General features: G+C 38.4%; 1 long non-coding RNA gene across 1 annotated transcript in view; it reads right to left on the reverse strand.

The window, feature by feature from the left end:
* Positions 1-1,298: 1,298 nt before the first annotated feature.
* The window catches only part of LOC122446245, a 39,491-nt gene continuing 25,774 nt past the window's right edge, over positions 1,299-15,015 (reverse strand). The window contains exons 2-3 of the long non-coding RNA XR_006270828.1: positions 8,049-8,153; positions 1,299-1,881 (exon numbers count right to left, since the gene is read on the reverse strand). This is a non-coding gene — a long non-coding RNA (uncharacterized LOC122446245). The remainder of the gene's footprint in view (positions 1,882-8,048; positions 8,154-15,015) is intronic.

A 15,015-nucleotide genomic window follows, 5' to 3' on the forward strand; every position in this document is an offset into this window, starting at 1 on the left:
TCAATACTGAAATCAGACGGATTATATTCTTTGCAGCTGAAGATGAAGAAACTCTGTGACTGTGGTTCAGATTGTGAGCTCCTTATTCCAAAATTCAGGCTTAAACTGAAGAAAGTAGGGGAAACCACTAGGCCATTCAGGTATGACCTAAATCAAATCCCTTATATAATCATACAGTGGAAGTGAAAAACAGATTCAAGGGATTAGATCTGATAGATAGAGTGCCTGAAGAACTATGGACAGAGGTTCATAGCACTGTACAAGAGGCAGTGAACAAAAGCATTCCAAAGAAAAAGAAATGCAAGAAGGTAAAGTGGTGTCTGAGGTGGCCTTACAAATTAGCTGAGGAAAGAAGAGAAACAAAAGAGAAAGGAAAAAGGAAAAGATTTACCCAATTGAATGCAGAATTCCAGAGAATTGTAAGGAGAGACAAGAAGGCTTTCTCATGTGAACAGTGCAAAAAAATAGAGGAAAACAATAGAATGGGAAAGAATATTTCATGCAAGGTAGGGCACGAAAAGGACAGAAACAGTAAGGACCTAAGAGAAGCAGATGAGATAAAAAGAAGTGGCAAGAACATAGAGAAGAACTATACAAAAAAGGTCTTAATGACCCATATAACCACGAAGGTGTGATCACTCACCTAGAGTCAGGCATCCTGGAGTGTGAGGTCAAGTGGGCCTTAGGAAGCATTACTACAAACAAAGCTAGTGGAGGTGATGGAATTCCAGCTGAGGTATTTAAAATATTAAATATATATGTGTTGTACTGAGTCACTGAGTCACGTCAGACTCTGTGTGACACAGTGGACTGTAGCCCTCCAGGCTTCTCTGTCCATGGGGATTCTCCAGGCAAGAATACTGGAGAGGGCTGTCATGCCTTCCTCTAGAGGATCTTCCCAACTGAGGGATCGAACATAGGTCTCCCACATTGCAAGCGGATTCTTTGCCAGCTGAGCTACCGGGGAAGCCCTATATATACAAAACTTGAGCTCCAAAATTCCCTGCTTCTTTCTCTTTACCAGTATCTTAAGTAAAAATAGCAGCCATCAATGTTTTATCTGAGATGAATTTCTCCCCAGTTTTATTGAAACATAACTGATATATAATATTGTATTGGTTCAAGGGTACAGTATAAAGATTTGATATATGTATATATTGCAAAATGTCTACACTGTAGGTTTAGTTAATATCCATCACTCTGCACAGTTATACTTTTCTTTCTTGTGATGAGAACTTTTAAGATTTTTCCATTTGTAATCTTTAAATATTTAATAAAGTATTGTTAACTACAGTCACCATACTGTACATTACATCTCCAGAACTTATTTATCTTATAATTGGAAGTTTGTACCTTTTTATTTATTTATTTTTGTGAGAGCTACTCTCCAGCGGCAGTAGGCGAGCTGCCCATGATGGTGGCTTCTCTCGTGGCAGAGCACCAGCTCTAAAGCCCGCGGGCTTCAGTAGTGTGGCACCTGAGCTTAGTTACCCCTGGGCACATGGAATCTTTCCGGACCAAGAGTGTGTCTGCTGCATTGGCAGGGGGATTCCCAACCACTGGGATCACCAAGTAAGTCTGGAAGTTCCTACCTTTTGACCACCTTCACCTATTCCCCTCTGCCTCTGACAACCACCCATCTGTTCTCTTTTGTCTTCAGTTTGTTTAGATTTCACATATAAGTGATATCATACAGCATTTGTCTTTCTCTGTCTGGTTTATTTCACTAAGCATATACCATTAAGGTCCATCCATGTTGTTGCAAATGGCAGGATTTCCTTATTTTTATGGTTGAATAATACTCCATTGTATATATACATACCACATTTTCTTGATCCATTCAGCCAAGGATGGAACACCTACATTGTTTCCATGTCTTGGCTACGGTAAAGAACATGACAATGAACATAGGGATGCAGATATGTCTTCCAAGATAGTGATTTCACTTCTTTAGAATATATTCCCAAAAGTAGAATTGCTGAATCATACAGTAAATTACTTTTTATTTTTTTGAGGTAAATTTTTTAACCTAAAATTTACGTTACAGGGTGGTAGAAAGCATTTTCTGTACTACTTCTAGTCAGTAATGAAAGTTATCAACTGAAAAATTAATATGACAGACCAAAAAAATATATAAAAAACATATTAAAAGGCTCAATTTTCAGAAAAAAATCCTGATTAAAACCCAATATTTATCTAGTTCTTTACTCAGGCATTCCAGAAATGAAATAGATAAAATCACCCAATGAAATAACATAAATTATATTAAAAACAAAATAACTGGAAAACAACTGAAAATTACCAGTTAAAATTATAGAATTTAGTAAACAATGTATTCGATGTTCACATTGCAAAGCTGACTTAGAGTTTACCTAAAAAAGAAACTCCTTAATTTTCCATTACTCAAAGAATATGACTCAATCTCTATCATACATCCTTAAAAGGAATAAGGATCAATTTATCCTCGAGTGCCAGGGTTCATATCAAGCTTTATGAACTGACTGATAATCACATTTCTTCTTTCAAATATAAAATTCACATGGATTGTCACCTTAAATGAGAAAGGCATGAAAAGCACTTATGTGATCTAATATTAGAAATTACTCCATAAGTATTATTTCTCTTGAGTGTCCTTTCTGCTTTGAAAGTCTATTGAAACAAAAATACTTTATTTCTTTATAGTAATTTCATTTCATGGAAATTTATGAAGGCTGTATAAATCTTTTTTAGAACAAATGTGAAGTTTGTTTGAATAGCTGATAATGACCAGAGAGAACAAAAGACAAGGAAGGGTAGCATCATCAGCAGAGAAGACAAAAGCACTTCTAAACTACCCATTACATGAACACAAATAAGTGAGGTCTTTATGTGATATTTTTGAAAAATATTTTTATATCCAAGAAAATTTAAACAGAATTCAAATCTACTTTGAATTTTATTTTTTATTTTGAATTTTGATTAAGAATGTTTTCTGCAGAAAGAACAATGCTCAGTTTCTCTGCTTTAGTAAACTGTATAATAAAATATGAAACTCACTAAGGAAAAGCAAAGCAGGAAACTTAATATATCACTTTTAGTCACATATTCTTTATGTGAAAGTAAACAACATCAATTCCAAGTACATTCCAAACTTTCAAGAGAAGTGGGTGGGTGAAGGAATAAGAGAGTATAAAAAATGACACTGCTTCTATGATGTGGGTTTATATCTTAATTTTTCATTCTGTAAAGCAAATGAGACAATTGAGACTTTCATCTGGTTTGCCAGAATGGCTCTCATGAGTACTAACATTCTTAGGTTAACATTTTCATAAACTTTTTCCTCATTTCTTCCAAGAGTCTTAAATAACATTAAAAACTATATAACATGAAGCAGCTGCTTCAGAAAAAAGTTTGGCAGTTTATCAAAGTGTTAAGCACAGAGCCGCCATATAACCTAGCAATTCCATCTTAGGTATATACCAAGGAGAACTGAAAACATGTACACACAAAAACTTGTACACAAATGTTCAAAGCAGCATCATTCCACTCAGTCAAAAAGTGGAAACAACCCAAACATCCACCAACTGATGAATAGATAAACCAAATGTGGTATATCTTTACAATGGAATTATTCAGCCCAGAATAGCTACAAAGTACTGATATGGATGAAGCACATGTTGGAATCAAGATTGTCGGGAGAAATATCAATAACCTCGGATATGCAGATGACACCACCCTCATGGCAGAAAGCAAAGAAGAACTAAAGAGCCTCTTGATGAAAGTGAAAGAGAAAAGTGAAAAAGTTGGCTTAAAACTCAACATTCAAAAAACTAAGATCAAGGCACCTGGTCCCACCCTTCATAGCAAATAGATGGGGAAACGATGGAAACAGTGACAGACTTTATTTTGGGGGGCTCTAAAATCACTACACATGGTGACTGCAGCCATGAAATTAAAAGACGCTTGTTCCTTGGAAGAAAAGCTAGACCAACCTAGACAGCATATTAAAAAGCAGAGACATTACTTTGCCAGCAAAGATCTGTCTAGTCAAAGCTATGGTTTTTCTAATAGTCATGTCTGGATGTGAGAGTTGGACCATAAAGAAAGCTGAGCACCGAAGAACTGATGTTTTTGAACTGTGGTGTTGGAGAAGACTCTTGAGAGTCCCTTGGACTGCAAGGAGATCCAACCAGTCAATCCTAAAGGAAATCACTCCTGAATATTCATTGGAAGGACTGATGCTGAAGCTCCAATACTATGGCCACCTGATGGGAAAAACTGACTCCCTGGAAAAGACCCTGATGCTGGGAAAGATTGAAGGCAAGAGGAGAAGGGGACAACAGAGGATAAGATGGTAGGATGATATCACTGACTTGATGGATATGCATTTGAACAAGCTCCAGGAGTTGGTGATGGACAGGAAAGCCTGGCGTGCTGCAGTCCATGGGGTCGCAGAGTCAGATATGACTGAGCACCTGAACTGAACTGAACTGATATGCCACGTTACAAGTAAACTCTGAAAATATACTATGTGAAAAAGGAACCAGACACATAAGGCAATATATCGTATGACTTTTATATGAATTGAGCAGAAAAGGCAAATCCACAGAGATAAAAGCAGAGGTATGGTTGCCAGGGGCTAGGAGAAGGGAGACAATTTAAGGGGGTTTCCCTTGAGGGTGATGAAATTTCTGGAACCAGACAATGGTGATAGCTGCATGACAATGAAAGTACTCAAAGCCACTGAAACTTTTACGTTCTGTGAATTATATTTTAATAAATGAAAGAAACCCTACAAAACAGAAAACAGATGTTAACATCTTATCAGAGAAAGTTACCTCCCAAAACAAACAGTGATCTTTTAGTATCCCTTTAAAAACCTTATTGTTAAGGACATTAGGAACATTTTCAAAAGTAAACCTTTTTCTACAATGCTCAGTGACATCCTTAATCCTTCCTATTTGTCAGGAGTTCACATAAAATTCTTATCATCAGCTTTGCAATGCTTAATCTGCCATGGTAGAAATCGATTTTACATGATATCTAAACAATTCAAGTGAATTTTAAAATGGGCAGAATGTTTTATTAAATTTGGCTTACCAATATCGTATGTTGAATTTTAGTAAAGGAGAGGAACATGTTTATTTTTAATGAAGAAGATCAGCAAAAGATGAAAAACTTTACATAGCAAATTTTACCTGGTCTCCTTGAGTTCTCATGAACCTGTCTCTGCCATTCATTTTTTAAAATTTTGATATTCAAAAAAGAAAACATCAAAAAAGGCCATGCCAAATGCAATGTTGTTGTTGTTGAGTCACTCAGTTGTGTCCGACTCTTTGTGACCCCGTGGACTGCAGCCTGCCAGGCGTCTCTGTCCATGGGGATTCTCCAGGCAATACTGGAGTGGGTTGTCATGTCCTCCTCCAGGGGATCTTCCCAACCCAGAGAACGAACCCAGGTCTCCCGCACTGCAGATGGATTCTTTATAGTCTGAGCCACCAGGGAAGCTAGTACAATAACAACCCCATTAACTGATTCTACTTCAATTATAACAGAAAATACCACTTCTGCTGAACCTAATTTGTTGATGTTGTTTAGTTGCTAAGTTGTGTATGACTCTTGTGACTTCATGAACTACAGCCTGCCAGGATCCTCTCTCCATGGGATTTTCCAAGCAAGAATACTGCAGTGGGTTGCCATTTCCTTCTTCAGGGGATCTTCCCGACCCAGGGATCAAACTCAGATCTCCTGCTTGGCAGGTGGACTCTTTACCAATAAGCCAGAAAGGAAGCCCCAAACCTGACCTAGGCAAGGCCAAATTCAGTTGCCGACATAATAATCTTCCCAGTATCCATTTACAGTCTTCCTGTTTGCTCTTAATGGGGCTTGAATAGAGTAGACTCTAGATTTACATGAATTAATTATGTAAATTAGCAGACTAAATGACAGTTTCAACTTAAAGAAATAATATCTATCTGGGGCTTATGCAAACCAGGCAATGAACTAGAGGCTTTATATATTCTGCTCATTTCAGCTTCATAATACCTTATAGAGAAGCTAAATCACTTCCCTAAAGTCCCAACACTAAAGACAAGATTCAAACCAAAGTCTAACAAACATACAATCATTTTTTGCTAAAACATTTCAAGTATGGGCTACAAAGGAATATAATTTCAGTTTAATAAACATTCATTTTTTTTCAAGAGTGTAAACACCCTTGAATACAACTAAATGTTTAGGTAATGAGAAACAAAAAGAGTGCTTGAAAAGAACATTATTGAAGAAAGAAGTGAGGTATCTGGGGAACACGCCATGTGCAGGGCTGGCTATATCAATGCATGAGCACTTAACTATTACAACAATCCTGGGAAGTTAATATTGATACCTCTTTTTTTTTTTTTTTTAACTTAAGAGGAAATGGAAGTTTAGAAGGTACAAGAGGGTCCAAGGTTACAGAAGTTGCAAGGTATATAGCTGGGATTAGAAATCCAACTCAATCGGGCCACAAATATTTACTGTTTACTATGTACCAGGGCTATTACGAGGCACTTAGAACAGAATATTAGAGATCCCCTACAAACAGCTCAAGGGCTTCCCAGGCAGCTTAATGGTAAAGACTCCACCTGCAAGGAAGGAGCCACAGAAGACATGGGTTCAATCCCTGCGTTGGGAAGATTCCCCTGGAGAAGGAAATGGCAACCCACTCCAGTATTCTTACTGGGATAATCCCATGGATAGAGGAGCCTGGCAGGCTATAGTCCATGGGGTCATAAAGAGTCAAACACAACTGAGCACACACATATGGCTCAACCCAAACCCATCTTCTTTTCGCCCAGGCAGTAAATCATTGTGAAATTGAAAACTCCCTATAGATTTTTCTTGTAATAACTTTGTTTTAAATGATTATTCATGCTTTGGTTATATACGTTAAGTACTTCCCCTAAAGCATACAGTTGACTGCCATTAAAAACTGAATAATCCTCCAGTAGTAAATGTGAAAACATAAGCAATTCCGTCCTCCTGCATGATTTTGAGCATATTGCTGGATAGAGAACACCCCTTTGGAAAATATACTTTCTATGTTCTGAAGGATGATTTAAACCATTAAGCATTTTACAAAGCTTTTGAAGTCTGTCAGATTTTAAATGACAACAGTGAAATTTCACAAAGAACTGGAGAAGTCAGCACCAAAGCTAGTTTAACATTAATAATAAGTGATCTAATAAATAGGTCTATGTTTGCCCAGTCAGGTTTTGCGTATTATGTCAGTTGGAAAGCCGGAAGGAAACTGGTTTTAACTCCCATACAACCTGTATCATGACAACATCACTTTATCAGAAATGTAGCTGATATCAGCATAAACACTGAGACAGTTTAAATTTAAAACTGATTTTTCTTTCCCAACTATTTTCATAATCATTCATGGTAAAGAACTGAGATGACTTAAGAGAAAAAAAAAAGGGTAATTAACATTTACTGAGACCCTCCTTGTCAGATATTACATGATTTTTTCATTTAGTTCTCACAGCCACCTTGTAAGATATTAACCTTCTAGAGAAAGAAACAGAAGCTTTGAGAGATAAAGTACCTTTTCTAAGGTCACCTAGCTAACAAAAAAGCAAAGCCAAGGTTCAGACTCTGATGTCCATTATTATAATGCTCCATGGCACTACCTGTCAGTTTAATTTACTTAACTACAATAATATAATATTAGAACAGAGAAAGGAGAGTATAATAATGATTTTGATTATGAACCGTTTTAGTACCTCAAAAGTACTATAGAGTGGTGTTGACCTTTTAAAAATTCCTAGGACAGTCACTGCAAAAGAGAATATACAAATACCTTCAAGGGGGTCCAGTGGTTAAGACTCTACACTTCCAATGCAGTGGGCACAGGTTTGATCCCCAGCTGGGGAACTAGGATTCCACATGCCATGAGACATAGCCAAAAAGTTTAAAAAAAAAAAACAAAACCCTTCCATTTAAAATAGGCTTTCAAGTAGGGAAAAAAGCAACAAACAAGTTTGAGAAATGCTGGACTTCACTGGTAACAAAAAGTACGACAGTACCTGGAGCCTGGAATATCTGGGTTTGAATCCCAACTCTTCACTTCCTAGCCTAGCCATGGGATTTTGAGCATGTCATTTCACCACTCTGGATGTCAGTCTTCTCATCTGTTAAAAAAGGGAAAAAAAAGGAAATAATTGCAGAAGACAGACTTGTTATAAAGATTAGAACGATTACTACATCTGGGGTTCTTAGAACCTTAAAATAGTAAGTGCTTGATACGGGTTAAATTATTAGTAATAAAATAATTTCCCTGAGTCTCTATTAAGCTGACAAAAGCTGATGTTCATTAGAAATCACCAAACAGTCAAAGGATATTTATAGAATGCAGTTTCCCAAACTTATATGATAGAACCCACTTTTTTTTTCTAAAAAAAATATGAGAAAGCTAATATGTTTTTATTGATAACAGAAGAGCAGACTTCAGGGACAAGAAAATTACCAAGGATAAAAAGGAATATTACATAACAATAGAATTTTAATATATGAAGAAAGCATTGTTGTCATTGTTCAGTTGTTCAGTCATGTCTGATACTTTGCAATCCCATGGACTGCAGCATGCCAGGCTTCCCTGTCCTTCCCTATCTCCTGGACTTTGCACAAACTCATATCCATTGAGTTGATGATGCCATCCAACCATCTCATCCTCTGTTGTCGACTTTTCCTCCTGCCTTCAATCATTCCTAGTATCAGGATCATTTCCAGTGAGTTGGCTCTTTGCATCAGCTGGCCAAAATACTGGAGCTTCAGCTTTTCTTTTTTTTTTTATAAATAATTATTTATTTATTTATTTTTCATTTATTTTTATTAGTTGGAGGCTAATTACTTTACAATATTGTAGTGGTTTTTGCCATACATTGACATGAATCAGCCATGGATTTACATGTGTTCCCCATCCTGAACACCCCTCCCACCTCCTTCCCCATCCCATCCCTCTGGGTCACCCCAGTGCACCAGCCCCGAGCACTTGTCTCAGGCATCCAACCTGGACTGGTGATCTATTTCACACTTGACAATATACATGTTTCGATGCTGTTCTCTCAGATCATCCCACCCTTGCCTTCTCCCATAGAGTCCAAAAGTCTGTTCTATACATCTGTGTCTCTTTTTCTGTCTTGCATATAGGGTTATCGTTACCATCTTTCTAAATTCCATATATATGTGTTAGTATATTGTATTGGTCTTTATCTTTCTGGCTTACTTCACTCTGTATAATGGGCTCCAGTTTTATCCATCTCATTAGAACTGATTCAAATGAATTCTTTTTAATGGCTGAGTAATATTCCATTGTGTATATGTACCACAGCTTTCTTATCCATTCATCTGCTGATGGGCATCTAGGTTGCGTTCATGTCCTGGCTATTATTAACAGTGCTGCGATGAACATTGGGGTGCACGTGTCTCTTTCAGTTCTGGTTTCCTCGGTGTGTATGCCCAGGAATGGGATTGCTGGGTCATATGGCAGTTCTATTTCCAGTTTTTTAAGGAATCTCCACACTGTTCTCCATAGTGGCTGTACTAGTTTGCATTTTACAGACCATCCTTCAAAAAGACTGGTTAATGTTTTTTAAAATTAAAACAAAACAAACAAAAAATACCCTGAAAAACAATAAAGAATTCCATCACTAAAATTAAATGTTTAAAAAAATAGCAAGGTTAATGCTTCCCAGGTGAACACAATGAGGTGCTGGAAGGGTGATGTGTTGGAAGAGCACCTTGGAAGCTCCACACTCCTGCCCCCATACCTTGCTCTATACATCGCTTCCATCTGGATGTTCCTATGTTGTATCTTTAATTTATTGCTGTTGTTGTTTAGATGCTCAGTCGTGTCTGACTCTTTGTGAACCCATGGACTGCAACCAGTCAGGCTCCTCTGTTCATGGGATTACCCAGGCAAGAATAATGGAGTGGGTTGTCATTTCCTTTTCCAGGGGATCTTCCTGACCCAGTGAGCAAACCTGCATCTCTTGCAAGTCTCCTGCACTGCAGGCAAAATCTTTACCACTAAGCCGCCAGGCCAGTAATATCTTTACAGATTGTAGCATATGGGTTTGGTGACTGGAACCGGTACATGTAGTAGAATGGAACATCGTTTTATTTTCCATTCGCATAACCTTCAGTGGCTTCAACTGATCATGTCTCATCACAGTAGTCATTCAGTTATCTACAATATTGTGTGGAAACTATTCATCCTCATCCAGTCTACAGCCAATTGAATAAAGACATGTATGGTTTCCATTATCAAGATATATCTATCTAAGTCTCAGATCTGTTGTATAGAATTGAAGTCAATATTCAAATCAGAGTGTTTTTCCATTTGGTATTTATTGTGTCCATTTGGCAAATTTAGTCATTACCAGGATTCCCTGGTGGCTCGGTGGTAAAGAATCAACCTGCCAACGCAGGAGACACAGTTTCAATCCCTGGGTCAGGAAGATCCCCTGGAGAAGGAAATGATAACCCGACTCCAGTATTCTTGCCCGGGAATCCCCAAGGGCAGAGAAGCCTGGTAGGCTACAGTCCATGGGGTAGCAAAAAGAGTAAGACATGACTCAGCGACTAAACAACAACAGTCATGGCCAGAAGTGCTAATTATGCTATGAAGTAAAGTCGCTCAGTCGTGTCTAACTCTTTGTGACCCCACGGACTGTAGCCTACCAGGCTTCTCCCATGGGATTTTCCAGGCAAGAGTACTGGAGTGGGTTGCCATTTCCTTCTCCAGCGGATCTTCCCCACCCAGGGACTGAACCCAGGTCTCCCGCATTGTAGGCAGACGCTTTACCGTCTGAGCCACCAAGGAAGTCATTATGCTATGTTTCCATTTAAAATTTTTTCTAAACAGTATGTGTCAGGATATTCAGAATGCTTACACCCTTTGATTAAACAAATTAATTCTCAAAAATCTACACTGTGGAAATAAATGAGAATACAAGATAAAATCTTATCTAAATATATATATTACAGCATTGCTTAATATTATGGAAAATTAGAAATACTAAAAATGCCTAGGGAATTCCCTGGCAGTCCAGTAGTTACGACTCCACTCTCAGGGAGAGGGTGTGGGTTCCATCACTGGTTGGGGAACTAAGATTCTGCAAGTTGTGTGGCACGGCCATAAATAAACAAACAAAAGTCTAATTTTAGGGGAAGAATTAAACAAAGAATGGTATATTAGTTGCATTATACAGTCATTACAAACTCTACTTTAAAGATGATGAATAATGCTATGTGAAAAAGCAAGTTACTAGTTCACTTTTGAAGTATAAGCATAATTTTATAAAAGCCAACAAAACACTAAGTAATCAACATTTAAGACAAAAATTAAATCTAAAAATATAGCCAAATATCAATTATGGTTGATCTGAGCCATAAGGTGAACTTTCTTCCTACTTCTCTATATTTTCCAAGTTTTCTTTACTGAGTATGTCAATTTTGCTTAAGTCTAACTTGATACCACTTGCCTTTGAGCTAAAGTTCTACTAAATGACAAAAGAAACAATGAGAAGTAAACTGGCTTAGTGGGCAAAGATGGGAAAAGTGTGAAATGTGATTTCCTTCAAAGGTTATTTATTATTTTGTGAGAGGCAGAGATGGTCACACATACAAAAAAGTCATGTTTTCTTGCTAGCAAAGCTGTTCTTGTTTTGTACAGTGAAATCCCACACGTCAATATTTCTTTTGTGTGTGTGTGTGTGTGTGTGTGTGCTCAGTTGTGTCCAACTCTTTGCCAACCTGGTAAGCTCTTCAATATTTCTTCAGTTCAGTTCAGTTCAGTCACTCAGTCATGTCTGACTCTTTGCGACCCCATGAAATGTAGCACACAAGGCTTCCCTGTCCATCACCAACTCCTGCAGCTTGCTCAAACTCATGTCCATTGAGTCACTGATGTCATCCTACCATCTTATCCTCTATTGTCCCCTTCTCCTCCACCTTCAATCTTTCCCAGCATCAGGGTCTTTTCCAGGGAGTCAGTTCTTTGCATCAGGTGGCCAAAGTATTGGAGCTTCAGCTTCAGCATCAGTCCTTCCAATGAATATTCAGGAATGATTTCCTTTAGGATTGACTGGCTTGATCTCCTGAAAGTCCAAGAGACTCTCAAGAGTCTTCTCCGACACCACAGTTCAAAAGCATTAATTTTTCAGTGTTCAGCTTGCTTTATGGTCCAACTCTCACATCCATATATGACTACTGGAAAAACCATAACTTTGACTAGATGGATCTTTGTCGATCAAGGAAAGTCTCTGCTTTTTAATATGCTGTCTAGGTTGGTCATAGCTTTTCTTCCAAGGAGCAAGCGTCTTTTAATTTCATGGCTGCAGTCACCATCTACAGTGGTTTTGGAACCCAAGAAAATAAAATCGGTCACTGTTTCTTGTTCTACAGAAACATGATGAATCATGATTCAAAGTATTCTGTGACCTGAGAAAATCTGAAAACATACTTTAAATATGCCAAAGATTAATGTAATATAACCTTTGGTTTTAAGGCATTTTGGGAGAGGTAAAACTCTTAAGAGCATTATTTTGCAACTTTATGAATTGATACATTTTCAAAATTCCAAAAACAGACATTTAAGGAATTCCCTGGTGGTCCAATGGTTAGGACTTGGTGCTTTCACTGCTGTGGCCTGTGTTCAATCCCTGCTCAGGGAACCAAGATCCCACAAGTCACAGAGTGACTTTTTTTTCTTCCAAAAAAAAAAAAAGCCAGACATTTAATATGTAGCATTTTAGGTTAAATTTATAACTTAAATATGGATTAACTATTGCTACACTGTTACTAAATTCACATGCCTCAAAAGAAATAAAGAACTAAACATATTGCTATTTGTGACCTCATTTTGTGATTCAGAAACTTTTACACTTCCCAACCCGCTGCCCACTGTGCAAAGGTCTGAAGACCTAATGATTTCTCATTTCTTTGAACTTAGGCTTATCTCTACCCATATACAAACCCCTCAGAGACAAGTTTGTCAAGATCAAAAAAATCAAGTGAACACCAATCGATTCCACCCCTGCCTTCCTCCTTTCCCAAGGCTAAGCCTTGCCACAAAAGAAAACAGTCCCTTGCCAGGGTTCTTTATGACATTCTGAGCAAAGGCCACAGACAGCTAAACACTGCCAAGTAGACCTGAAAATAATGAAGTCATCGAGCTTTGTGCATAACCCAGAATTTCAATCTGTCAGCATCAAGGCATTTTCCCAGAAAATTAATAAAAATTTTGAGATTAGCTGAGACCACCATGTTCTTACAATCATCTGAAATGTAAGCCCCTTCAATTAATCCCTCTTTCCTGCTACACTCTGATCTCATTCCTACTCTGTACTCTTTCCCTCTTTGACCATCACACACCTCCCACAGCTATACTTCTTAATAACCCTTTCCACTGTTTCACTGCAAATACCCTAAACCCCAACCAACTTAAATTGGTTGCCAGTAGTCTTGTTCTCAAAACTAATCTGGGTGCAAGCTAATCTCTCCCCACTCAGCAAACGTGAAGCATGGCAGTTACGCCTTGTTCACCATCACAGTTCTTTACCCTCAGATAAAAGGACATCTTCTGAGGGTTAGGTCATCTGTTAGTCTCTCCTTCTCATTGCCTGTCCTCCTGGTCACTCTTCCACAATCACTAACGGCTTTGGAACATGGTTCACTGTCTTTCCACCCCTTGCTCTGCCACCGTTCTGAGCAACTCACTTCCTGTTTAGCTGACAGTTTCCTTATCTCCTCCAACTCCAGGAATCTTTACCATCTCTCCACTTCAGAAACCCATAGCCAGATCTCACCTTCAGTCATACCAGCAAGTGCTTCTCCTATTTAATCTTAAATTCCAATATCCATGTCTCAACCACTACTACAGAAGCTACTTCCTGGTTTCATTTGTTTCCTACTCTGCCTATCCTCAGTGGCCCAGAACTTCAAATGCTCATACTACTGAAATCTCTTGCATCTTTTGTCTGCTACACTGGGCTGTAAAACTCAAATTAAAATCAGTCCAATTGCTCAACTTGTCCACTCAAACCCTCAGGCTGGTGAGGCCTGAGAGATGGGGGTGGGGGGAGGGGCGGGGAATCATCTGACAACTAAATATACCAGAGCCATGGATAATTGTTACAATTCTTCTAAGTAATAATCCAATTCAGTTAGCCCTCTCATTTCTCTCAATGGCCTTCTTGAAGTTCTCCCTTTCTGCATTTCCCTCGTGGTCCAGGAGTTAAGAATCCACCTTGCAATCCAAGAGACACTGGTTCGACCTCTGGTCTGGGAAGTAAGATCCCAAAAGCCCTGGGGCAACTAAGCCTGTATACCATAACCAGTGAGCCTGTGCTCTGATTAACTGGAGAGAAGCCAGAACACCACAACTAGAAAAACCCTCATGTCAGGACTCAGACACACCACAGACAAATAAATAATTCAACATTAAAAAACAAAAGAAATTTTCCCTTTTCCCTCCAACTCTCTCCTACAATCATCATCCCCTATAATCTCAGCTAATGAGGTGATCCCCCCCCACCTTCATGAAAAATTAATCAAGTGTATTGATGCCCCAAATTCCTCACTCTTCTCCATCTGCACCATCCTTTCTTCCTTTATCCCTACTGTGGTAGAAACAATATTCCTATTGCCACTCAAACCTAGTATCCTCACTCTATTCTCTCCATGCATAAGGACAATGTTCAGTCCATCTCACATACTTCCTTCTTCCTGTGTCGTTAACCTCTCCCTTCCTTCTGACTCTCTCCGTTTAACACATAAATATGCTGAACTTTCTCCTGATAGAACATGCCCTCCACCTATGATCTTATACCTCTATAAGCTTTTTGAAAAGAGTATCTATACTTACTGCTTCCACTCTCTCACAACCACTCACTCCAGCTCTCAGCAACCTCGCATTTATCTCTACCATAAAGATTTCACTGAAACTGTTCCACAGAGGATGATCAATCAGCTACTTGTTGCTCTGTCCTT

The sequence above is a fragment of the Cervus canadensis genome, chromosome 8, assembly GCF_019320065.1.
Source record: "Cervus canadensis isolate Bull #8, Minnesota chromosome 8, ASM1932006v1, whole genome shotgun sequence".
In the NCBI taxonomy this organism is placed as follows: domain Eukaryota; kingdom Metazoa; phylum Chordata; class Mammalia; order Artiodactyla; family Cervidae; genus Cervus; species Cervus canadensis.